The sequence below is a fragment of the Stenella coeruleoalba genome (assembly GCF_951394435.1).
Source record: "Stenella coeruleoalba genome assembly, contig: scaffold_48, whole genome shotgun sequence".
NCBI classification, from domain to species: domain Eukaryota; kingdom Metazoa; phylum Chordata; class Mammalia; order Artiodactyla; family Delphinidae; genus Stenella; species Stenella coeruleoalba.
The window spans coordinates 1,101,936-1,126,637 of NW_027646083.1; the positions used below are offsets into that span (position 1 = coordinate 1,101,936).

The 24,702-nt window shown below is 43.7% G+C and overlaps 1 long non-coding RNA gene across 22 annotated transcripts in view; it reads left to right on the forward strand.

The window, feature by feature from the left end:
• Window positions 1-24,702, forward strand: part of LOC307181352 — a 1,649,813-nt gene that overhangs the window by 1,098,222 nt on the left and 526,889 nt on the right. For 21 of the 22 annotated variants that reach the window (XR_013826479.1, XR_013826480.1, XR_013826505.1 and 18 more), the window contains 3 exons: window positions 4,056-4,137; window positions 7,217-7,298; window positions 23,015-23,100. The exons of the other annotated variant lie outside the window; for it this stretch is intronic. This is a non-coding gene — a long non-coding RNA (uncharacterized lncRNA). The remainder of the gene's footprint in view (window positions 1-4,055; window positions 4,138-7,216; window positions 7,299-23,014; window positions 23,101-24,702) is intronic. 22 annotated transcript variants of the gene reach the window in all.

Consider the following 24,702-nt stretch of genomic DNA (forward strand, 5'->3'; position numbering starts at 1 on the left):
GTCATTTATAACTCTGCAGGTTTGTGAATTACAGTGCCCCTGAGCTCCTTTCTTCAACTCGCTTTCTTGTGAGCTGGCCGCAACACCGCAGGATGGCTTCAGGCCCTAATCTGGTTCCGGCACGGCACGCTGAGCCTTTGGTTAATTCCTCTTCCTGGTGGGAAATGAGTGTTAAATTTGCCCGTCAGGACACCTCCAGCTAGTCTCTCATTGGTTCTCGCTATTCCTGTTCATCTTCCGCAGAAATTGCAAACTGGGCCAAACAGGAGATTTAAGGGATTGACTCTGAAGTCGGGAGAGTGTTAGTAAAGCGTCTGGAATGTTGCACCCGAGTACCAGGGTACAAAAACTGAGACATATTTGAACACGTCTCCCGATCACATGGTTGATCATACTCTAGGTTCCACATGCATGTTTTAGCTGAGGGAAGAATACCTGAAACCTGCAGAGTTGAGACCCGTGGAATGGGTACCATGCAATATGACTTCAAAGGGTCTTCATTTGCTCACCGAACCTCTCCAATCCTATCACTGCTGCGTTTATGCCCCTGTACACACGCTTGATTCTCTTTTGGAGACATAGCAATCCATAGGTTTTAAGATACTTACTAGTCAGGTACATTCTTAGACGTTTAATATGGGGTGTTGAGTCCATTTCGTTGAGCAAGGAGTAGCTCTTGTCTATTCCATATTTGGCTTAAGGAACTTTATCTGTGCTCATTTCAATCTCTGGTTTTATGCAGCACCCCAACTCACCTTTCCTCTTAAGCAAGCATAAGTTGGCTTTCTAAATTTGAGACCCTGTTCTGTTCTGTAATTCAGTTCCTGTGCAGCCAAGTTTCCATTCCGTGTATTACTGATATCTTATGATGTTTCTTTTTCTGTGTGACTTATTTCAGTTAGCATCATCGTACCTGAATCCACTCATTATGCTGCCACGGGCCTGATGACATAGATTTCGTTGCTGAGTGATACTGCATTGTACGTAAGTACCACAAGTTCTTTATCCATTTTTCACTTTCTGTGATATTGAACTTGTACGGTAAACGAGGTTCTTGTAAACAGAGGCGTCCCAAACTTTGGGGTGGCTGTGTCTTTTTGATTTTAATTTCCCTAAGCTATAGGACCATAAGTGGAAGTGCCCTAGGTTCTGTTGCTTTGTTTTTTAGATGTTTCAGGAAACACCATACATTTCTCCCGAGTGTCTGTTGACAATTTACATCCCGCCCATCAGCATAACAAGGCTCCCAGTTCTCCATGGCCTGTCCTGACTTTCTGGATTTTACACTTTTTTCAGATGGCCCTTTTGACCGGGGGGAAGTGAGACTTCATTGTAGTGCAGATTTCCTTTGCAAGCTTGCTTGGTTGGCCAAAAAGGGCGTATGCGTTTTTTCCTGAATATATTCAGGAAAAAACGCATACGCCCTTTTTGGCCAAGTGCATCATTGTGGACGTTCTGCCTCTTTTCCTATGCTTTCAATGCAATTCCAGTCTACCTCCTGAAATCGGTTTCCTGCAATTCTGCCCCGCTTTCAAGTCCTCTTGGCAGCCTTACTTCAGTCTATTTTTGGACGATAGCTGTCATTTATAACTCTGCAGGTTTGTGAATTACAGTGCCCCTGAGCTCCTTTCTTCAACTCACTTTCTTGTGACCTGGCCGCCACACTGCAGGATTGCTTGAGGCCCTAATCTGGTACCGGCACGGCACGCAGAGCCTTTGGTTAATTCCTCTTCCTGGTGGGAAATGAGAGTTAAATTTGCCCGTCCAGACACCTCCATCTAGTCTCCCATTGGTTCTCCCTATTCCTGTTCATCTTCCGCAGAAATTGCAAACTGGGCCAAACAGGAGGTTAAAGGTGCTGACTCTCCAAGTGGGGAGAGTGTTAATAAAGCATCTGGAATGTTGCACCCGAGTACCAGGGGAGGAAAACTGAGACATATTTGAACACGTCTCCCGTTCACACAGTTGATCATACTCTGGGTTCCACATGCATGTTTTAGCTGAAGGAAGAATACCTGAAACCTGCAGAGTTGAGACCCGTGGAATGGGTACCATGCAATATGACTTCAAAGGGTCTTCATTTGCTCACCGAACCTCTCCAATCCTATCACTCCTGCGTTTATGCCCCTGTACACAAGCTTGATTCCCTTTTGGAGACATAGCAATCCATAGGTTTTAAGATACTTACTAGTCAGGTACATTCTTAGGCGTTTAATATGGGGTGTTGAGTCCATTTCGTTGAGCAAGGAGTAGCTCTTGTCTATTCCATATTTGGCTTAAGGAACTTTATCTGTGCTCATTTCAATCTCTGGTTTTATGCAGCACCCCAACTCACCTTTCCCCTTAAGCAAGCATAAGTTGGTTTTCTAAATTTGAGACTCTGTTCTGTTTGGAATTCAGTTCCTGTGTAGCCAAGTTTACATTCCGTGTATTAGTGATATCTTATGATGTTTCTTTTTCTGTGTGACTTATTTCAGTTAGAATCATCGTACCTGAATCCACTCATTATGCTGCTACTGGCCTGATGACATAGATTTCATTGCTGAGTGATACTTCATTGTACGTAAGTACCACAAGTTCTTTATCCATTTTTCACTTTCTGTGACATTGAACTTGTACGGTAAACGAGGTCCTTGTAAACAGAGGCGTCCCAAACTTTGGGGTGGCTGTGTCTTTTTGATTTTAATTTCCCTAAGCTATAGGACCATAAGTGGAAGTGCCCTAGGCTCTGTTGCTTTGTTTTTTAGATGTTTCAGGAAACACCATACACTTCTCCCGAGTGTCTGTGGCAATTTACATCCCGCCCATCAGCATAACAAGGCTCCCAGTTCTCCATGGCCTGTCCTGCCTTTCTGGATTTTACACTTTTTTCAGATGGCCCTTTTGACCGGGGGGAAGTGAGACTTCATTGTACTGCAGATTTCCTTTGCAAGCTTGCTTGTTTGGCCAAAAAGGGCGTATGCGTTTTTTCCTGAATATATTCAGGAAAAAACGCATACGCCCTTTTTGGCCAAGTGCATCATTGTGGACGTTCTGCCTCTTTTCCTATGCTTTCAATGCAATTCCAGTCTACCTCCTGAAATCGGTTTCCTGCAATTCTGCCCCGCTTTCAAGTCCTCTTGGCAGCCTTACTTCAGTGTATTTTTGGACGATAGCTGTCATTTATAACTCTGCAGGTTGTGAATTACAGTGCCCCTGAGCTCCTTTCTTCAACTCGCTTTCTTGTGACCTGGCCGCAACACCGCAGGATGGCTTCAGGCCCTAATCTGGTTCTGGCACGGCACGCTGAGCCTTTGGTTAATTCCTCTTGCTGGTGGGATGTGAGTGTTAAATTTGCCCGTCCAGACACCTCCAGCTAGTCTCTCATTGGTTCTCGCTATTCCTGTTCATCTTCCGCAGAAATTGCAAACTGGGCCAAACAGGAGGTTAAAGGGACTGACTCTCCAAGTCGGGAGAGTGTTAGTAAAGCGTCTGGAATGTTGCACCCGAGTACCAGGGTACAAAAACTGAGACATATTTGAACACGTCTCCCGTTCACACAGTTGATCATACTCTGGGTTCCACATGCATGTTTTAGCTGAAGGAAGAATACCTGAAACCTGCAGAGTTGAGACTCGTGGAATGTGTACCATGCAATATGACTTCAAAGGGTCTTCATTTGCTCACCAAACCTCTCCAATCCTATCACTGCTGCGTTTATGCCCCTGTACACATGCTTGATTCTCTTTCGGAGACATAGCAATCCATAGGTTTTAAGATACTTACTAGTCAGGTACATTCTTAGGCGTTTAATATGGGGTGTTGAGTCCATTTCGTTGAGCAAGGAGTAGCTCTTGTCTATTCCATATTTGGCTTAAGGAACTTTATCTGTGCTCATTTCGATCTCTGGTTTTATGCAGCACCCCAACTCACCTTTCCCCTTAAGCAAGCATAAGTTGGTTTTCTAAATTTGAGACCCTGTTCTGTTCTGTAATTCAGTTCCTGTGTAGCCAAGTTTACATTCCGTGTATTACTGATATCTTATGATGTTTCTTTTTCTGCGTGACTTATTTCAGTTAGAATCATCTTACCTGAATCCACTCATTGTGCTGCTAAGGGCCTGATGACATAGATTTCATTGCTGAGTGATATTTCTTTGTAAGTAAATACCACAACTTCTTTATCCATTTTTCACATTCTGCGATGTTGAACTTGTACTGTAAACGAGGTTCTTGTAAACAGAGGCGTCCCAAACTTTTGGGTGGCTGTGTCTTTTTGATTTTAATTTCCGTAAGCTATAGGACCATAAGTGGAAGAGCCCTAGGCTCTGTTGCTTTGTTTTTTAGATGTTTCAGGAAACACCATACACTTCTCCGGAGTGTCTGTTGGCAATTTACATCCCGCCCATCAGCATAACAAGGCTCCCAGTTCTCCATGGCCTGTCCTGCCTTTCTGCATTTTACACTTTTTTCAGATGGCCCTTTTGACCGGGGGGAAGTGAGACTTCATTGTAGTGCAGATTTCCATTGCAAGCTTGCTTGGTTGGCCAAAAAGTGCGTATGCGTTTTTTCCTGAATATATTCAGGAAAAAAGGCATACGCCCTTTTTGGCCAAGTGCATCATTGTGGACGTTCTGCCTCTTTTCCTATGCTTTCAATGCAATTCCAGTCTACCTCCTGAAATCGGTTTCCTGCAATACTGCCCCGCTTTCAAGTCCTCTTGGCAGCCTTACTTCAGTCTATTTTTGGACGATAGCTGTCATTTATAACTCTGCAGGTTTGTGAATTACAGTGCCCCTGAGCTCCTTTCCTCAACTCGCTTTCTTTTGAGCTGGCCGCAAAACCGCAGGATGGCTTCAGGCCCTAATCTGGTTCCGGCACGGCACGCTGAGCCTTTGGTTATTTCCTCTTCCTGGTGGGAAATGAGAGTTAAATTTGCCTGTCCAGACACCTCCAGCTAGTCTCTCATTGGTTCTCGCTATTCCTGTTCATCTTCCGCAGAAATTGCAAACTGGGCCAAACAGGAGGTTAAAGGCGGTGACTCTCCAAGTGGGGAGAGTGTTAGTAAAGCGTCTGGAATGTTGCACCCGAGTACCAGGGGATGAAAGCTGAGACATATTTGAACACGTCTCCCTATCACATGGTTGATCATACTCTGGGTTCCACATGCATGTTTTAGCTGAAGGAAGAATACCTAAAACCTGGGTAGTTGAAACCCGTGGAATGGGTACCATGCAATATGACTTCAAAGGGTCTTCATTTGCTCACCGAACCTCTCCAATCCTATCACTGCTGCGTTTTTGCCCCTGTACACATGCTTGATTCTCTTTCGGAGACATAGCAATCTATAGGTTTTAAGATACTTACTAGTAAGGTACATTCTTAGGCGTTTAATATGCGGTGTTGAGTCCATTTCGTTGAGCAAGGAGTAGGTCTTGTCTATTCCATATTTGGCTTAAGGAACTTTATCTGTGCTCATTTCAATCTCTGGTTTTATGCAGCACCACAACTCACCTTTCCCCTTAAGCAAGCATAAGTTGGTTTTCTAAATTTGAGACCCTGTTCTGTTCTGTAATTCAGTTCCTGTGTAGCCAAGTTTACATTCCATATATTACTGATATCTTATGATGTTTCTTTTTCTGCGTGACTTATTTCAGTTAGAATCATCATACCTGAATCCACTCATTGTGCTGCTAAGGGCCTGATGACATAGATTTCATTGCTGAGTGATATTGCTTTGTAAGTAAATACCACAACTTCTTTATCCATTTTTCACTTTCTGCGATGTTGAAAGTGTACTGTAAACGAGGTTCTTGTAAACAGAGGCGTCCCAAACTTTGGGGTGGCTGTGTCTTTTTGATTTTAATTTCCCTAAGCTATAGGACCATAAGTGGAAGTGCCCTAGGCTCTGTTGCTTTGTTTTTTAGATGTTTCAGGAAACACCATACACTTCTCCCGAGTGTCTGTTGGCAATTTACATCCCGCCCATCAGCATAACAAGGCTCCCAGTTCTCCATGGCCTGTCCTGCCTTTCTGGATTTTACACATTTTTCAGATGGCCCTTTTGACCGGGGGGAAGTGAGACTTCATTGTAGTGCAGATTTCCTTTGCAAGCTTGCTTGGTTGGCCAAAAAGGGCGTATGCGTTTTTTTCCTGAATATATTCAGGAAAAAACGCATACGCCCTTTTTGGCCAAGTGCATCATTGTGGACGTTCTGCCTCTTTTCCTATGCTTTCAATGCAATTCCAGTCTACCTCCTGAAATCGGTTTCCTGCAATTCTGCCCCGCTTTCAAGTCCTCTTGGCAGCCTTACTTCAGTCTATTTTTGGACGATAGCTGTCATTTATAACTCTGCAGGTTTGTGAATTACAGTGCCCCTGAGCTCCTTTCTTCAACTCGCTTTCTTTTGAGCTGGCCGCAACACCGCAGGATGGCTTCAGGCCCTAATCTGGTTCTGGCACGGCACGCTGAGCCTTTGGTTAATTCCTCTTCCTGGTGGGAAATGAGAGTTAAATTTGCCCATCCAGACACCTCCAGCTAGCCTCTCATTGGTTCTCGCTATTCCTGTTCATCTTACACAGAAATTGCAAACTGGGCCAAACAGGAGGTTAAAGGGACTGACTCTCCAAGTCGGGAGAGTGTTAGTAAAGCATCTGGAATGTTGCACCCGAGTACCAGGGGAGGAAAACTGAGACATATTTGAACACGTCTCCCGTTCACACGGTTGATCATACTCTGGGTTCCACATGCATGTTTTAGCTGAAGGAAGAATACCTTAAACCTGGAGAGTTGAGACCCGTGTAATGGGTACCATGCAATATGACTTCAAAGGGTCTTCATTTGCTCACCGAACCTCTCCAATCCTATCACTGCTGCGTTTATGCCCCTGTACACATGCTTGATTCTCTTTCAGAGACATAGCAATCCATAGGTTTTAAGATACTTACTAGTCAGGTACATTCTTAGGCGTTTAATATGCGGTGTTGAGTCCATTTCGTTGAGCAAGGAGTAGCTCTTGTCTATTCCATATTTGGCTTAAGGAACTTTATCTGTGCTCATTTCAATCTCTGATTTTATGCAGCACCCCAACTCACCTTTCCCCTTAAGCAAGCATAAGTTGGTTTTCTAAATTTGAGACACTGTTCTGTTCTGTAATTCAGTTCCTGTGTAGCCAAGTTTACATTCCGTGTATTAGTGATATCTTATGATGTTTCTTTTTCTGTGTGACTTATTTCAGTTAGAATCATCATACCTGAATCCACTCATTGTGCTGCTAAGGGCCTTGTGACACAGATTTCATTGCTGAGTGATGTTGCTTTGTAAGTAAATACCACAACTTCTTTATCCATTTTTCACTTTCTGCGATGTTGAACTTGTACTATAAATGAGTTTCTTGTAAACAGAGCCGTTCCAAATTTTGGGGTGGCTGTGTCTTTTTGATTTTAATTTCCCTAAGCTATAGGACCATAAGTGGAAGTGCCCTAGGTTCTGTTGCTTTGTTTTTTAGATGTTTCAGGAAACACCATACACTTCTCCCGAGTGGTTGTTGGCAATTTACATCCCGCCCATCAGCATAACAAGGCTCCCAGTTCTCCATGGCCTGTCCTGCCTTTCTGGATTTTACACTTTTTTCAGATGGCCCTTTTGACTGGGGGGAAGTGAGACTTCATTGTAGTGCAGATTTCCTTTGCAAGCTTGCTTGGTTGGCCAAAAAGGGCGTATGCGTTTTTTCCTGAATATATTCAGGAAAAAACGCATACGCCCTTTTTGGCTAAGTGCATCATTGTGGACGTTCTGCCTCTTTTCCTATGCTTTCAATGCAATTCCAGTCTACCTCCTGAAATCGGTTTCCTGCAATTCTGCCCTGCTTTCAAGTCTTCTTGGCAGCCTTACTTCAGTATATTTTTGGACGATAGCTGTCATTTATAACTCTGCAGGTTTGTGAATTACAGTGCCCCTGAGCTCCTTTTTTCAACTCGCTTTCTTGTGACCTGGCCGCAACACCGCAGGATGGCTTCAGGCCCTAATCTGGTTCCGGCACGGCATGCTGAGCCTTTGGTTAATTCCTCTTCCTGGTGGGAAATGAGAGTTAAATTTGCCCGTTCAGACACCTCCAGCTAGTCTCTCATTGGTTCTCGCTATTCCTGTTCATCTTCCGCAGAAATTGCAAACTGGGCCAAACAGGAGGTTAAAGGGACTGACTCTCCAAATCGGGAGAGTGTTAGTAAAGCATCTGGAATGTTGCACCCGAGTACCAGGGTACGAAAACTGAGACATATTTGAACACGTCTCCCGATCAAATGGTTGATCATACTGTAGGTTCCACATGCATGTTTTAGCTGAAGGAAGAATACCTTAAACCTGGGTAGTTGAAACCCGTGGAATGGGTACCATGCAATATGACTTCAAAGGGTCTTCATTTGCTCACCGAACCTCTCCAATCCTATCACTGCTGCGTTTATGCCCCTGTACACATGCTTGATTCTCTTTCGGAGACATAGCAATCCATAGGTTTTAAGATACTTAGTAGTCAGGTACATTCTTAGGCGTTTAATATGCGGTGTTGAGTCCATTTCGTTGAGCAAGGAGTAGCTCTTGTCTATTCCATATTTGGCTTAAGGAACTTTATCTGTGCTCATTTCAATCTCTGGTTTTATGCAGCACCACAACTCACCTTTACCCTTAAGCAAGCATAAGTTTGTTTTCTAAATTTGAGACCCTGTTCTGTTATGTAATTCAGTTCCTGTGTAGCCAAGTTTACATTCCGTGTATTACTGATATCTTATGATATTTCTTTTTCTGTGTGACTTATTTCAGTTAGAATCATCATACCTGAATCCACTCATTGTGCTGCTAAGGGCCTGATGACACAGATTTCATTGCTGAGTGATATTGCTTTGTAAGTAAATACCACAACTTCTTTCTCCATTTTTCACTTTCTGCGATGTTGAGCTTGTACTGTAAACGAGGTTCTTGTAAACAGAGCCGTTCCAAACTTTGGGGTGGCTGTGTCTTTTTGATTTTAATTTCCCTAATCTATAGGACCATAAGTGGAAGTGCCCTAGGTTCTGTTGCTTTGTTTTTTAGATGTTTCAGGAAACACCATACACTTCTCCTGAGTGGTTGTTGGCAATTTACATCCCGCCCATCAGCATAACAAGGCTCCCAGTTCTCCATGGCCTGTCCTGCCTTTCTGGATTTTACACTTTTTTCAGATGGCCGTTTTGACCCGGGGGAAGTGAGACTTCATTGTAGTGCAGATTTCCTTTGCAAGCTTGCTTGGTTGGCCAAAAAGGGCGTATGCGTTTTTTCCTGAATATATTCAGGAAAAAACGCATACGCCCTTTTTGGCCAAGTGCATCATTGTGGACGTTCTGCCTCTTTTCCTATGCTTTCAATGCAATTCCAGTCTACCTCCTGAAATCGGTTTCCTGCAGTTCTGCCCCACTTTCAAGTCCTCTTGGCAGCCTTACTTCAGTCTATTTTTGGACGATAGCTGTCATTTATAACTCTGCAGGTTTGTGAATTACAGTGCCCCTGAGCTCCTTTCTTCAACTCGCTTTCTTGTGAGCTGGCCGAAACACCGTAGGATGGCTTCAGGCCCTAATCTGGTTCCGGCACGGCACGCTGAGCCTTTGGTTAATTCCTCTTCCTGGTAGGAAATTAGAGTTAAATTTGCCCGTCCAGACACCTCCAGCTAGTCTCCATTGGTTCTCGCTATTCCTGTTCATCTTCCGCAGAAATTGCAAACTGGGCCAAACAGGAGGTTAAAGGCGCTGACTCTCCAAATGGGGAGAGTGTTAGTAAAGCGTCTGGAATGTTGCACCCGAGTACCAGGGGAGGAAAACTGAGACATATTTGAACACGTCTCCCGTTCACATGGTTGATCATACTTGGGTTCCACATGCATGTTTTAGCTGAAGGAAGAATACCTTAAACCTGGAGAGTTGAGACCCGTGTAATGGGTACCATGCAATATGACTTCAAAGAGTCTTCATTTGCTCACCGAACCTCTCCAATCCTATCACTGCTGCGTTTATGCCCCTGTACACATGCTTGATTCTCTTTTGGAGACATAGCAATCCATAGGTTTTAAGATACTTACTAGTCAGGTACATTCTTAGGCGTTTAATATGCGGTGTTGAGTCCATTTCGTTGAGCAAGGAGTAGCTCTTGTCTATTCCATATTTGGCTTAAGGAACTTTATCTGTACTCATTTCAATCTCTGGTTTTATGCAGCACCCCAACTCACCTTTCCCCTTAAGCAAGCATAAGTTGGTTTTCTAAATTTGAGACCCTGTTCTGTTTTGGAATGCAGTTCCTGTGTAGCCAAGTTTACATTCCGTGTATTAGTGATATCTTATGATGTTTCTTTTTCTGTGTGACTTATTTCAGTTAGAATCATCGTACCTGAATCCACTCATTATGCTGCTAAGGGCCTGATGACATAGATTTCATTGCTGAGTGATACTGCATTGTACGTAAGTACCACAACTTCTTTATCCATTTTTCACTTTCTGCGATGTTGAACTTGTACTGTAAACGAGGTTCTTGTAAACAGAGGCGTCCCAAACTTTGGGGTGGCTGTGTCTTTTTGATTTTAATTTCCCTAAGCTATAGGATCATAAGTGGCATTGCCCTAGGCTCTGTTGCTTTGTTTTTTAGATGTTTCAGGAAACACCATACACTTCTCCCGAGTGTCTGTTGGCAATTTACATCCCGCCCATCAGCATAACAAGGCTCCCAGTTCTCCATGGCCTGTCCTGCCTTTCTGGATTTTACACTTTTTTCAGATGGCCCTTTTGACCGGGGGGAAGTGAGACTTCATTGTAGTGCAGATTTCCTTTGCAAGCTTGCTTGGTTGGCCAAAAAGGGCGTATGCGTTTTTTCCTGAATATATTCAGGAAAAAACGCATACGCCCTTTTTGGCCAAGTGCATCATTGTGGACGTTCTGCCTCTTTTCCTATGCTTTCAATGCAATTCCAGTCTACCTCCTGCAATCGGTTTCCTGCAATTCTGCCCCGCTTTCAAGTCCTCTTGGCAGCCTTACTTCAGTCTATTTTTGGACGATAGCTGTCATTTATAACTCTGCAGGTTTGTGAATTACAGTGCCCCTGAGCTCCTTTCTTCAACTCGCTTTCTTGTGAGCTGGCCGCAACACCGCAGGATGGCTTCAGGCCCTAATCTGGTTCTGGCACGGCACGCTGAGCCTTTGGTTAATTCCTCTTCCTGGTGGGAAATGAGATTTAAATTTGCCCGTTCAGACACCTCCAGCTAGTCTCTCATTGGTTCTCGCTATTCCTGTTCATCTTCCGCAGAAATTGCAAACTGGGCCAAACAGGAGGTTAAAGGGACTGACTCTCCAAGTGGGGAGAGTGTTAGTAAAGCGTCTGGAATGTTGCACCCGAGTACCAGGGTACGAAAACTGAGACATATTTGAACACGTCTCCCGATCACATGGTTGATCATACTCTAGGTTCCACATGCATGTTTTAGCTGAAGGAAGAATACCTGAAACCTGGGTAGTTGAAACCCGTGGAATGGGTACCATGCAATATGACTTCAAAGGGTCTTCATTTGCTCACCGAACATCTCCAAACCTATCACTGCTGCGTTTATGCCCCTGTACACATGCTTGATTCTCTTTCGGAGACATTGCAATCCATAGGTTTTAAGATACTTACTAGTCAGGTACATTCTTAGGCGTTTAATATGCGGTGTTGAGTCCATTTCGTTGAGCAAGGAGTAGCTCTTGTCTATTCCATATTTGGCTTAAGGAACTTTATCTGTGCTCATTTCAATCTCTGGTTTTATGCAGCACCCCAACTCACCTTTCCCCTTAAGCAAGCATAAGTTGGTTTTCTAAATTTGAGACCCTGTTCTGTTCTGTAATTCAGTTCCTGTGTAGCCAAGTTTACATTCCGTGTATTACTGATATCTTATGATGTTTCTTTTTCTGTGTGACTTATTTCAGTTAGAATCATCATACCTGAATCCACTCATTGTGCTGCTAAGGGCCTGATAACACAGATTCATTCCTGACTGATATTGCTTTGTAAGTAAATACCACAACTTCTTTATCCATTTTTCACTTTCTGCGATGTTGAACTTGTACTGTAAACGAGGTTCTTGTAAACAGAGGCGTCCCAAACTTTGGGGTGGCTGTGTCTTTTTTATTTTAATTTCCCTAAGCTATAGGACCATAAGTGGAAGTGCCCTAGGCTCTGTTGCTTTGTTTTTTAGATGTTTCAGGAAACACCATACACTTCTCCCGAGTGTCTCTTGGCAATTTACATCCCGCCCATCAGCATAACAAGGCTCCCAGTTCTCCATGGCCTGTCCTGCCTTTCTGGATTTTACACTTTTTTCAGATGGCCCTTTTGACCGGGGGGAAGTGAGACTTCATTGTAGTGCAGATTTCCTTTGCAAGCTTGCTTGGTTGGCCAAAAAGTGCGTATGCGCTTTTTCCTGAATATATTCAGGAAAAAACGCATACGCCCTTTTTGGCCAAGTGCATCATTGTGGACGTTCTGCCTCTTTTCCTATGCTTTCAATGCAATTCCAGTCTACCTCCTGAAATCGGTTTCCTGCAATTCTGCCCCGCTTTCAAGTCCTCTTGGCAGCCTTACTTCAGTCTATTTTTGGACGATAGCTGTCATTTATAACTCTGCAGGTTTGTGAATTACAGTGCCCCTGAGCTCCTTTCTTCAACTCGCTTTCTTTTGAGCTGGCCGCAACACCGCAGGATGGCTTCAGGCCCTAATCTGGTTCCGGCACGGCACGCTGAGCCTTTGGTTAATTCCTCTTCCTGGTGGGAAATGAGAGTTAAATTTGCCCGTCCAGACACCTCCAGCTAGTCTCTCATTGGTTCTCACTATTCCTGTTCATCTTCCGCAGAAATTGCAAACTGGGCCAAACAGGAGGTTAAAGGGACTGACTCTCCAAGTCGGGAGAGTGTTAGTAAAGCGTCTGGAATGTTGCACCCGAGTACCAGGGTACGAAAACTGAGACATATTTGAACACGTCTCCCGATCACATGGTTGATCATACTCTGGGTTCCACATGCATGTTTTAGCTGAAGGAAGAATACCTAAAACCTGGGTAGTTGAAACCCGTGGAATGGGTACCATGCAATATGACTTCAAAGGGTCTTCATTTGCTCACCGAACCTCTCCAATCCTATCACTGCTGCGTTTATGGCCCTGTACACATGCTTGATTCTCTTTCGGAGACATAGCAATCCATAGGTTTTAAGATACTTACTAGTCAGGTACATTCTTAGGCGTTTAATATGCGGTGTTGAGTCCATTTCGTTGAGCAAGGAGTAGCTCTTGTCTATTCCATATTTGGCTTAAGGAACTTTATCTGTGCTCATTTCAATCTCTGGTTTTATGCAGCACCCCAACTCACCTTTCCCCTTAAGCAAGCATAAGTTGGTTTTCTAAATTTGAGACCCTGTTCTGTTCTGTAATTCAGTTCCTGTGTAGCCAAGTTTACATTCCGTGTATTACTGATATCTTATGATGTTTCTTTTTCTGTGTGACTTATTTCAGTTAGAATCATCATACCTGAATCCACTCATTGTGCTGCTAAGGGCCTGATGACACAGATTTCATTGCTGAGTGATATTGCTTTGTAAGTAAATACCACAACTTCTTTATCCATTTTTCACTTTCTGCGATGTTGAACTTGTACTGTAAACGAGGTTCTTGTAAACAGAGCCGTTCCAAACTTTGGGGTGGCTGTGTCTTTTTGATTTTAATTTCCCTAATCTATAGGACCATAAGTGGAAGTGCCCTAGGTTCTGTTGCTTTGTTTTTTAGATGTTTCAGGAAACACCATACACTTCTCCCGAGTGTCTGTTGGCAATTTACATCCCGCCCATCAGCATAACAAGGCTCCCAGTTCTCCATGGCCTGTCCTGCCTTTCTGGATTTTACACTTTTTTCAGATGGCCCTTTTGACCGGGGGGAAGTGAGACTTCATTGTAGTGCAGATTTCCTTTGCAAGCTTGCTTGGTTGGCCAAAAAGGGCGTATGCGTTTTTTCCTGAATATATTCAGGAAAAAACGCATACGCCCTTTTTGGCCAAGTGCATCATTGTGGACGTTCTGCCTCTTTTCCTATGCTTTCAATGCAATTCCAGTCTACCTCCTGAAATCGGTTTCCTGCAATTCTGCCCCGCTTTCAAGTCCTCTTGGCAGCCTTACTTCAGTCTATTTTTGGACGATAGCTGTCATTTATAACTCTGCAGGTTTGTGAATTACAGTGCCCCTGAGCTCCTTTCTTCAACTCGCTTTCTTGTGAGCTGGCCGCAACACCGCAGGATGGCTTCAGGCCCTAATCTGGTTCCGGCACGGCACGCTGAGCCTTTGGTTAATTCCTCTTCCTGGTGGGAAATGAGAGTTAAATTTGCCTGTCCAGACACCTCCAGCTAGTCTCTCATTGGTTCTCGCTATTCCTGTTTATCTTCCGCAGAAATTGCAAGCTGGGCCAAACAGGAGGTTAAAGGGACTGACTCTCCAAGTCGGGAGAGTGTTAGTAAAGCGTCTGGAATGTTGCACCCGAGTACCAGGGTACGAAAACTGAGACATATTTGAACACGTCTCCCGATCACATGGTTGATCATACTCTGGGTTCCACATGCATGTTTTAGCTGAAGGAAGAATACCTTAAACCTGGGGAGTTGAAACCCGTGGAATGGGTACCATGCAATATGACTTCAAAGGGTCTTCATTTGCTCACCAAACCTCTCCAATCCTATCACTGCTGCGTTTATGCCCCTGTACACATGCTTGATTCTCTTTCGGAGACATAGCAATCCATAGGTTTTAAGATACTTACAAGTCAGGTACATTCTTAGGTGTTTAATATGGGGTGTTGAGTCCATTTCGTTGAGCAAGGAGTAGCTCTTGTCTATTCCATATTTGGCTTAAGGAACTTTATCTGTGCTCATTTCAATCTCTGGTTTTATGCAGCACCCCAACTCACCTTTACCCTTAAGCAAGCATAAGTTGGTTTTCTAAGTTTGAGACCCTGTTCTGTTCTGTAATTCAGTTCCTGTGTAGCCAAGTTTACATTCCATGTATTACTGATATCTTATGATGTTTCTTTTTCTGTGTGACTTATTTCAGTTAGAATCATCATACCTGAATCCACTCATTGTGCTGCTAAGGGCCTGATGACACAGATTTCATTGCTGAGTGATATTGCTTTGTAAGTAAATACCACAAATTCTTTATCCATTTTTCACTTTCTACAATGTTGAACTTGTACTGTAAACGAGGTTCTTGTAAACAGAGGCGTCCCAAACTTTGGGGTGGCTGTGTCTTTTTGATTTTAATTTCCCTAAGCTATAGGACCATAAGTGGCAGTGTCCTAGGCTCTGTTGCATTGTTTTTTAGATGTTTCAGGAAACACCATACACTTCTCCCGAGTGTCTGTTGGCAATTTACATCCCGCCCTTCAGAATAACAAGGCTCCCAGTTCTCCATGGCCTGTCCTGCCTTTCTGGATTTTACACTTTTTTCAGATGGCCCTTTTGACCGGGGGGAAGTGAGACTTCATTGTAGTGCAGATTTCCTTTGCAAGCTTGCTTGGTTGGCCAAAAAGGGCGTATGCGTTTTTTCCTGAATATATTCAGGAAAAAACGCATACGCCCTTTTTGGCCAAGTGCATCATTGTGGACGTTCTGCCTCTTTTCCTATGCTTTCAATGCAATTCCAGTCTACCTCCTGAAATCGGTTTCCTGCAATTCTGCCCCGCTTTCAAGTCCTCTTGGCAGCCTTACTTCAGTCTATTTTTGGACGATAGCTGTCATTTATAACTCTGCAGGTTTGTGAATTACAGTGCCCCTGAGCTCCTTTCTTCAACTCGCTTTCTTGTGACCTGGCCGCAACACCGCAAGATGGCTTCAGGCCCTAATCTGGTTCTGGCACGGCACGCTGAGCCTTTGGTTAATTCCTCTTCCTGGTGGGAAATGAGAGTTAAATTTGCCCGTCCAGACACCTCCAGCTAGTCTCTCATTGGTTCTCACTATTCCTGTTCATCTTCCGCAGAAATTGCAAACTGGGCCCAACAGGAGGTTAAAGGGACTGACTCTCCAAGTCGGGAGAGTGTTAGTAAAGCGTCTGGAATGTTGCACCCGAGTACCAGGGTACGAAAACTGAGAAATATTTGAACACGTCTCCCGATCACATGGTTGATCATACTGTAGGTTCCACATGCATGTTTTAGCTGAAGGAAGAATACCTTAAACCTGGGTAGTTGAAACCCGTGGAATGGGTACCATGCAATATGACTTCAAAGGGTCTTCATTTGCTCACCGAACCTCTCCAATCCTATCACTGCTGTGTTTATGCCCCTGTACACACGCTTGATTCTCTTTTGGAGACATAGCAATCCATAGGTTTTAAGATACTTTCTAGTCACGTACATTCTTAGGCGTTTAATATGGGGTATTGAGTCCATTTCGCTGAGCAAGTAGTAGCTCTTGTCTATTCCATATTTGGCTTAAGGAAATTTATCTGTGCTCATTTCAATCTTTGGTTTTATGCAGCACCCCAACTCACCTTTCCCCTTAAGCAAGCATAAGTTGGTTTTCTAAATTTGAGACCCTGTTCTGTTTTGGAATTCAGTTCCTGTGTAGCCAAGTTTACATTCCGTGTATTAGTGATATTTTATGATGTTTCTTTTTCTGTGTGACTTATTTCAGTTAGAATCATCGTACCTGAATCCACTCTTTATGCTGCTACGGGCCTGATGACATAGATTTCATTGCTGATTGATACTGCATTGTACGTAAGTACCACAAGTTCTTTATCCATTTTTCACTTTCTGTGATATTGAACTTGCACGGTAAACGAGGTTCTTGTAAACAGAGGCGTCCCAAACTTTGGGGTGGCTGTGTCTTTTTGATTTTAATTTCCCTAAGCTATAGGACCATAAGTGGAAGTGCCCTAGACTCTGTTGTTTTGTTTTTTCGATGTTTCAGGAAACACCATACACTTCTCCCGAGTTTCTGTTGGCAATTTACATCCCGCCCATCAGCATAACAAGGCTCCCAGTTCTCCATGGCCTGTCCTGCCTTTCTGGATTTTACACCTTTTTCAGATGGCCCTTTTGACCGGGGGGAAGTGAGACTTCTTTGTAGTGCAGATTTCCTTTGCAAGCTTGCTTGGTTGGCCAAAAAGGGCGTATGCGTTTTTTCCTGAATATATTCAGGAAAAAACGCATACGCACTTTTTGGCCAAGTGCATCATTGTGGACGTTCTGCCTCTTTTCCTATGCTTTCAATGCAATTCCAGTCTACCTCCTGAAATCGGTTTCCTGCAATTCTGCCCTGCTTTCAAGTCCTCTTGGCAGCCTTACTTCAGTCTATTTTTGGACGATAGCTGTCATTTATAACTCTGCAGGTTTGTGAATTACAGTGCCCCTGAGCTCCTTTCTTCAACTCGCTTTCTTTTGAGCTGGCCGCAACACCGCAGGATGGCTTCAGGCCCTAATCTGGTTCTGGCACGGCACGCTGAGCCTTTGGTTAATTCATCTTCCTGGTGGGAAATGAGAGTTAAATTTGCCCATCCAGACACCTCCAGCTAGTCTCTCATTGGTTCTCGCTATTCCTGTTCATCTTCCGCAGAAATTGCAAACTGGGCCAAACAGGAGGTTAAAGGGACTGACTCTCCAAGTCGGGAGAGTGTTAGTAAAGCGTCTGGAATGTTGCACCCGAGTACCAGGGTATGAAAACTGAGACATATTTGAACACGTCTCCCGATCACATGGTTGATCATACTCTAGGTTCCACATGCATGTTTTAGCTGAAGGAAGAATACCTTAAACCTGGGTAGTTGAAACCCGTGGAATGGGTACCATGTAATATGACTTCAAAGGGTCTTCTTTTGCTCACCGAACCTCTCCAATCCTTTCACTGCTGTGTTTATGCCCCTGTACACACGCTTGATTCTCTTTTGGAGACATAGCAATCCATAGGTTTTAAGATACTTACTAGTCACGTACATTCTTAGGCGTTTAATATGGGGTGTTGAGTCCATTTCGTTGAGCAAGGAGTAGCTCTTGTCTATTCCATATTTGGCTTAAGGAAATTTATCTGTGCTCATTTCTATCTTTGGTTTTATGCAGCACCCCAACTCACCTTTCCCCTTAAGCAAGCATAAGTTGGTTTTCTAAATTTGAGACCCTGTTCTGTTTTGGAATTCAGTTCCTGTGTAGCCAAGTTTACATTCCGTGTATTAGTGATATATTATGATGTTTCTTTTTCTGTGTGACTTATTTCAGTTAGAATCATCGTACCTGAATCCACTCATTATGCTGCTACGGGCCTGATGACATAGATTTCATTGCTGAGTGATACTGCATTGTACGTAAGTACCACAAGTTCTTTATCCATTTTTCACTTTCTGTGATATTGAACTTGCACGGTAAACGAGGTTCTTGTAAACAGAGGCGTCCCAAACTTTGGGGTGGCTGTGTCTTTTTGATTTTAATTTCCCTAAGCTATAGGACCATAAGTGGAAGTGCCCTAGACTCTGTTGTTTTGTTTTTTCGATGTTTCAGGAAACACCATACACTTCTCCCGAGTTTCTGTTGGCAATTTACATCCCGCCCATCAGCATAACAAGGCTCCCAGTTCTCCATGGCCTGTCCTGCCTTTCTGGATTTTACACTTTTTTCAGATGACCCTTTTGACCGGGGGGAAGTGAGACTTCTTTGTAGTGCAGATTTCCTTTGCAAGTTTGCTTGGTTGGCCAAAAAGGGCGTATGCGTTTTTTCCTGAACATATTCAGGAAAAAACGCATACGCCCTTTTTGGCCAAGTGCATCATTGTGGACGTTCTGCCTCTTTTCCTATGCTTTCAATGCAATTCCAGTCTACCTCCTGAAATCGGTTTCCTGCAATTCTGCCCCGCTTTCAAGTCCTCTTGGCAGCCTTACTTCAGTCTATTTTTGGACGATAGCTGTCATTTATAACTCTGCAGGTTTGTGAATTACAGTGCCCCTGAGATCCTTTCTTCAACTCGCTTTCTTGTGACCTGGCCGCAACACCGCAGGATGGCTTCAGGCCCTAATCTGGTTCCGGCACGGCACGCTGAGCCTTTGGTTAATTCCTCTTCGTGGTGGGAAATGAGAGTTAAATTTGCCCGTCCAGACACCTCCAGCTAGTCTCTCATTGGTTCTCACTATTCCTGTTCATCTTCCGCAGAAATTGCAAACTGGGCCAAACAGGAGGTTAAAGGGACTGACTCTCCAAGTCGGGAGAGTGTTAGTAAAGCGTCTGGAATGTTGCACCCGAGTACCAGGGTACGAAAACTGAGACATATTTGAACACGTCTCCCGATCACATGGTTGATCATACTCTGGGTTCCACATGCATGTTTTAGCTGAAGGAAGAATACCTAAAACCTGGGTAGTTGAAACCCGTGGAATGGGTACCATGCAATATGACTTCAAAGGGTCTTCATTTGCTCACCAAACCTCTCCAATCCTATCACTGCTGCGTTTATGCCCCTGTACACATGCTTGATTCTCTTTCGGAGACATAGCAATCCATAGGTTTTAAGATACTTACTAGTCAGGTACATTCTTAGGCGTTTAATATGCGGTGTTGAGTCCATTTCGTTGAGCAAGGAGTAGCTCTTGTCTATTCCATATTTGGCTTAAGGAACTTTATCTGTGCTCATTTCAATCTCTGGTTTTATGCAGCACCCCAACTCACCTTTCCCCTTAAGCAAGCATAAGTTGGTTTTCTAAATTTGAGACCCTGTTCTGTTCTGTAATTCAGTTCCTGTGTAGCCAAGTTTACATTCCGTGTATTACTGATATCTTATGATGTTTCTTTTTCTGTGTGACTTATTTCAGTTAGAATCATCATACCTGAATCCACTCATTGTGCTGCTAAGGGCCTGATGACACAGATTTCATTGCTGAGTGATATTGCTTTGTAAGTAAATACCACAACTTCTTTATCCATTTTTCACTTTCTGCGATGTTGAACTTGTACTGTAAACGAGGTTCTTGTAAACAGAGCCGTTCCAAACTTTGGGGTGGCTGTGTCTTTTTGATTTTAATTTCCGTAAGCTATAGGACCATAAGTGGAAGAGCCCTAGGCTCTGTTGCTTTGTTTTTTAGATGTTTCAGGAAACACCATACACTTCTCCCGAGTGTCTGTTGGCAATTTACATCCCGCCCATCAGCATAACAAGGCTCCCAGTTCTCCATGGCCTGTCCTGCCTTTCTGGATTTTACACTTTTTTCAGATGGCCCTTTTGACCGGGGGGAAGTGAGACTTCATTGTAGTGCAGATTTCCATTGCAAGCTTGCTTGGTTGGCCAAAAAGGGCGTATGCGTTTTTTCCTGAATATATTCAGGAAAAAAGGCATACGCCCTTTTTGGCCAAGTGCATCATTGTGGACGTTCTGCCTCTTTTCCTATGCTTTCAATGCAATTCCAGTCTACCTCCTGAAATCGGTTTCCTGCAATTCTGCCCCGCTTTCAAGTCCTCTTGGCAGCCTTACTTCAGTCTATTTTTGGACGATAGCTGTCATTTATAACTCTGCAGGTTTGTGAATTACAGTGCCCCTGAGCTCCTTTCCTCAACTCGCTTTCTTTTGAGCTGGCCGCAACACCGCAGGATGGCTTCAGGCCCTAATCTGATTCCGGCACGACACGCTGAGCCTTTGGTTATTTCCTCTTCCTGGTGGGAAATGAGAGTTAAATTTGCCTGTCCAGACACCTCCAGCTAGTCTCTCATTGGTTCTCGCTATTCCTGTTCATCTTCCGCAGAAATTGCAAACTGGGCCAAACAGGAGGTTAAAGGCGGTGACTCTCCAAGTGGGGAGAGTGTTAGTAAAGCGTGTGGAATGTTGCACCCGAGTACCAGGGGGTGAAAACTGAGACATATTTGAACACGTCTCCCGATCACATGGTTGATCATACTCTGGGTTCCACATGCATGTTTTAGCTGAAGGAAGAATACCTAAAACCTGGGTAGTTGAAACCCGTGGAATGGGTACCATGCAATATGACTTCAAAGGGTCTTCATTTGCTCACCGAACCTCTCCAATCCTATCACTGCTGCGTTTTTGCCCCTGTACACATGCTTGATTCTCTTTCGGAGACATAGCAATCCATAGGTTTTAAGATACTTACTAGTAAGGTACATTCTTAGGCGTTTAATATGCGGTGTTGAGTCCATTTCGTTGAGCAAGGAGTAGGTCTTGTCTATTCCATATTTGGCTTAAGGAACTTTATCTGTGCTCATTTCAATCTCTGGTTTTATGCAGCACCACAACTCACCTTTCCCCTTAAGCAAGCATAAGTTGGTTTTCTAAATTTGAGATCCTGTTCTGTTCTGTAATTCAGTTCCTGTGTAGCCAAGTTTACATTCCATATATTACTGATATCTTATGATGTTTCTTTTTCTGTGTGACTTATTTCAGTTAGAATCATCATACCTGAATCCACTCATTGTGCTGCTAAGGGCCTGATGACATAGATTTCATTGCTGAGTGATATTGCTTTGTAAGTAAATACCACAACTTCTTTATCCATTTTTCACTTTCTGCGATGTTGAAAGTGTACTGTAAACGAGGTTCTTGTAAACAGAGGCGTCCCAAAGTTTGGGGTGGCTGTGTCTTTTTGATTTTAATTTCCCTAAGCTATAGGACCATAAGTGGAAGTGCCCTAGGCTCTGTTGCTTTGTTTTTTAGATGTTTCAGGAAACACCATACACTTCTCCCGAGTGTCTGTTGGCAATTTACATCCCGCCCATCAGCATAACAAGGCTCCCAGTTCTCCATGGCCTGTCCTGCCTTTCTGGATTTTACACATTTTTCAGATGGCCCTTTTGACCGGGGGGAAGTGAGACTTCATTGTAGTGCAGATTTCCTTTGCAAGCTTGCTTGGTTGGCCAAAAAGGGCGTATGCGTTTTTTTCCTGAATATATTCAGGAAAAAACGCATACGCCCTTTTTGGCCAAGTGCATCATTGTGGACGTTCTGCCTCTTTTCCTATGCTTTCAATGCAATTCCAGTCTACCTCCTGAAATCGGTTTCCTGCAATTCTGCCCCGCTTTCAAGTCCTCTTGGCAGCCTTACTTCAGTCTATTTTTGGACGATAGCTGTCATTTATAACTCTGCAGGTTTGTGAATTACAGTGCCCCTGAGCTCCTTTCTTCAACTCGCTTTCTTGTGACCTGGCCGCAACACCGCAGGATGGCTTCAGGCCCTAATCTGGTTCTGGCACGGCACGCTGAGCCTTTGGTTAATTCCTCTTCTTGGTGGGAAATGAGAGTTAAATTTGCCCATCCAGACACCTCCAGCTAGCCTCTCATTGGTTCTCGCTATTCCTGTTCATCTTACACAGAAATTGCAAACTGGGCCAAACAGGAGGTTAAAGGGACTGACTCTCCAAGTCTGGAGAGTGTTAATAAAGCATCTGGAATGTTGCACCCGAGTACCAGGGGAGGAAAACTGAGACATATTTGAACACGTCTCCCGTTCACACGGTTGATCATACTCTGGGTTCCACATGCATGTTTTAGCTTAAGGAAGAATACCTTAAACCTGGAGAGTTGAGACCCGTGTAATGGGTACCATGCAATATGACTTCAAAGGGTCTTCATTTGCTCACCGAACCTCTCCAATCCTATCACTGCTGCGTTTATGCCCCTGTACACATGCTTGGTTCTCTTTCAGAGACATAGCAATCCATAGGTTTTAAGATACTTACTAGTCAGGTACATTCTTAGGCGTTTAATATGCGGTGTTGAGTCCATTTCGTTGAGCAAGGAGTAGCTCTTGTCTATTCCATATTTGGCTTAAGGAACTTTATCTGTGCTCATTTCAATCTCTGATTTTATGCAGCACCCCAACTCACCTTTCCCCTTAAGCAAGCATAAGTTGGTTTTCTAAATTTGAGACCCTGTTCTGTTCTGTAATTCAGTTCCTGTGTAGCCAAGTTTACATTCCGTGTATTACTGATATCTTATGATGTTTCTTTTTCTGTGTGACTTATTTCAGTTAGAATCATCATACCTGAATCCACTCATTGTGCTGCTAAGGGCCTTGTGACACAGATTTCATTGCTGAGTGATGTTGCTTTGTAAGTAAATACCACAACTTCTTTATCCATTTTTCACTTTCTGCGATGTTGAACTTGTACTATAAATGAGTTTCTTGTAAACAGAGCCGTTCCAAACTTTGGGGTGGCTGTGTCTTTTTGATTTTAATTTCCCTAAGCTATAGGACCATAAGTGGAAGTGCCCTAGGTTCTGTTGCTTTGTTTTTTAGATGTTTCAGGAAACACCATACACTTCTCCCGAGTGGTTGTTGGCAATTTACATCCCGCCCATCAGCATAACAAGGCTCCCAGTTCTCCATGGCCTGTCCTGCCTTTCTGGATTTTACACTTTTTTCAGATGGCCCTTTTGACTGGGGGGAAGTGAGACTTCATTGTCGTGCAGATTTCCTTTGCAAGCTTGCTTGGTTGGCCAAAAAGGGCGTATGCGTTTTTTCCTGAATATATTCAGGAAAAAACGCATACGCCCTTTTTGGCTAAGTGCATCATTGTGGACGTTCTGCCTCTTTTCCTATGCTTTCAATGCAATTCCAGTCTACCTCCTGAAATCGGTTTCCTGCAATTCTGCCCTGCTTTCAAGTCTTCTTGGCAGCCTTACTTCAGTATATTTTTGGACGATAGCTGTCATTTATAACTCTGCAGGTTTGTGAATTACAGTGCCCCTGAGCTCCTTTCTTCAACTCGCTTTCTTGTGACCTGGCCGCAACACCGCAGGATGGCTTCAGGCCCTAATCTGGTTCCGGCACGGCATGCTGAGCCTTTGGTTAATTCCTCTTCCTGGTGGGAAATGAGAGTTAAATTTGCCCGTTCAGACACCTCCAGCTAGTCTCTCATTGGTTCTCGCTATTCCTGTTCATCTTCCGCAGAAATTGCAAACTGGGCCAAACAGGAGGTTAAAGGGACTGACTCTCCAAATCGGGAGAGTGTTAGTAAAGCATCTGGAATGTTGCACCCGAGTACCAGGGTACGAAAACTGAGACATATTTGAACACGTCTCCCGATCAAATGGTTGATCATACTGTAGGTTCCACATGCATGTTTTAGCTGAAGGAAGAATACCTTAAACCTGGGTAGTTGAAACCCGTGGAATGGGTACCATGCAATATGACTTCAAAGGGTCTTCATTTGCTCACCGAACCTCTCCAATCCTATCACTGCTGCGTTTATGCCCCTGTACACATGCTTGATTCTCTTTCGGAGACATAGCAATCCATAGGTTTTAAGATACTTACTAGTCAGGTACATTCTTAGGCGTTTAATATGCGGTGTTGAGTCCATTTCGTTGAGCAAGGAGTAGCTCTTGTCTATTCCATATTTGGCTTAAGGAACTTTATCTGTGCTCATTTCAATCTCTGGTTTTAAGCAGCACCACAACTCACCTTTACCCTTAAGCAAGCATAAGTTGGTTTTCTAAATTTGAGACCCTGTTCTGTTCTGTAATTCAGTTCCTGTGTAGCCAAGTTTACATTCCGTGTATTACTGATATCTTATGATGTTTCTTTTTCTGTGTGACTTATTTCAGTTAGAATCATCATACCTGAATCCACTCATTGTGCTGCTAAGGGCCTGATGACACAGATTTCATTGCTGAGTGATATTGCTTTGTAAGTAAATACCACAACTTCTTTAT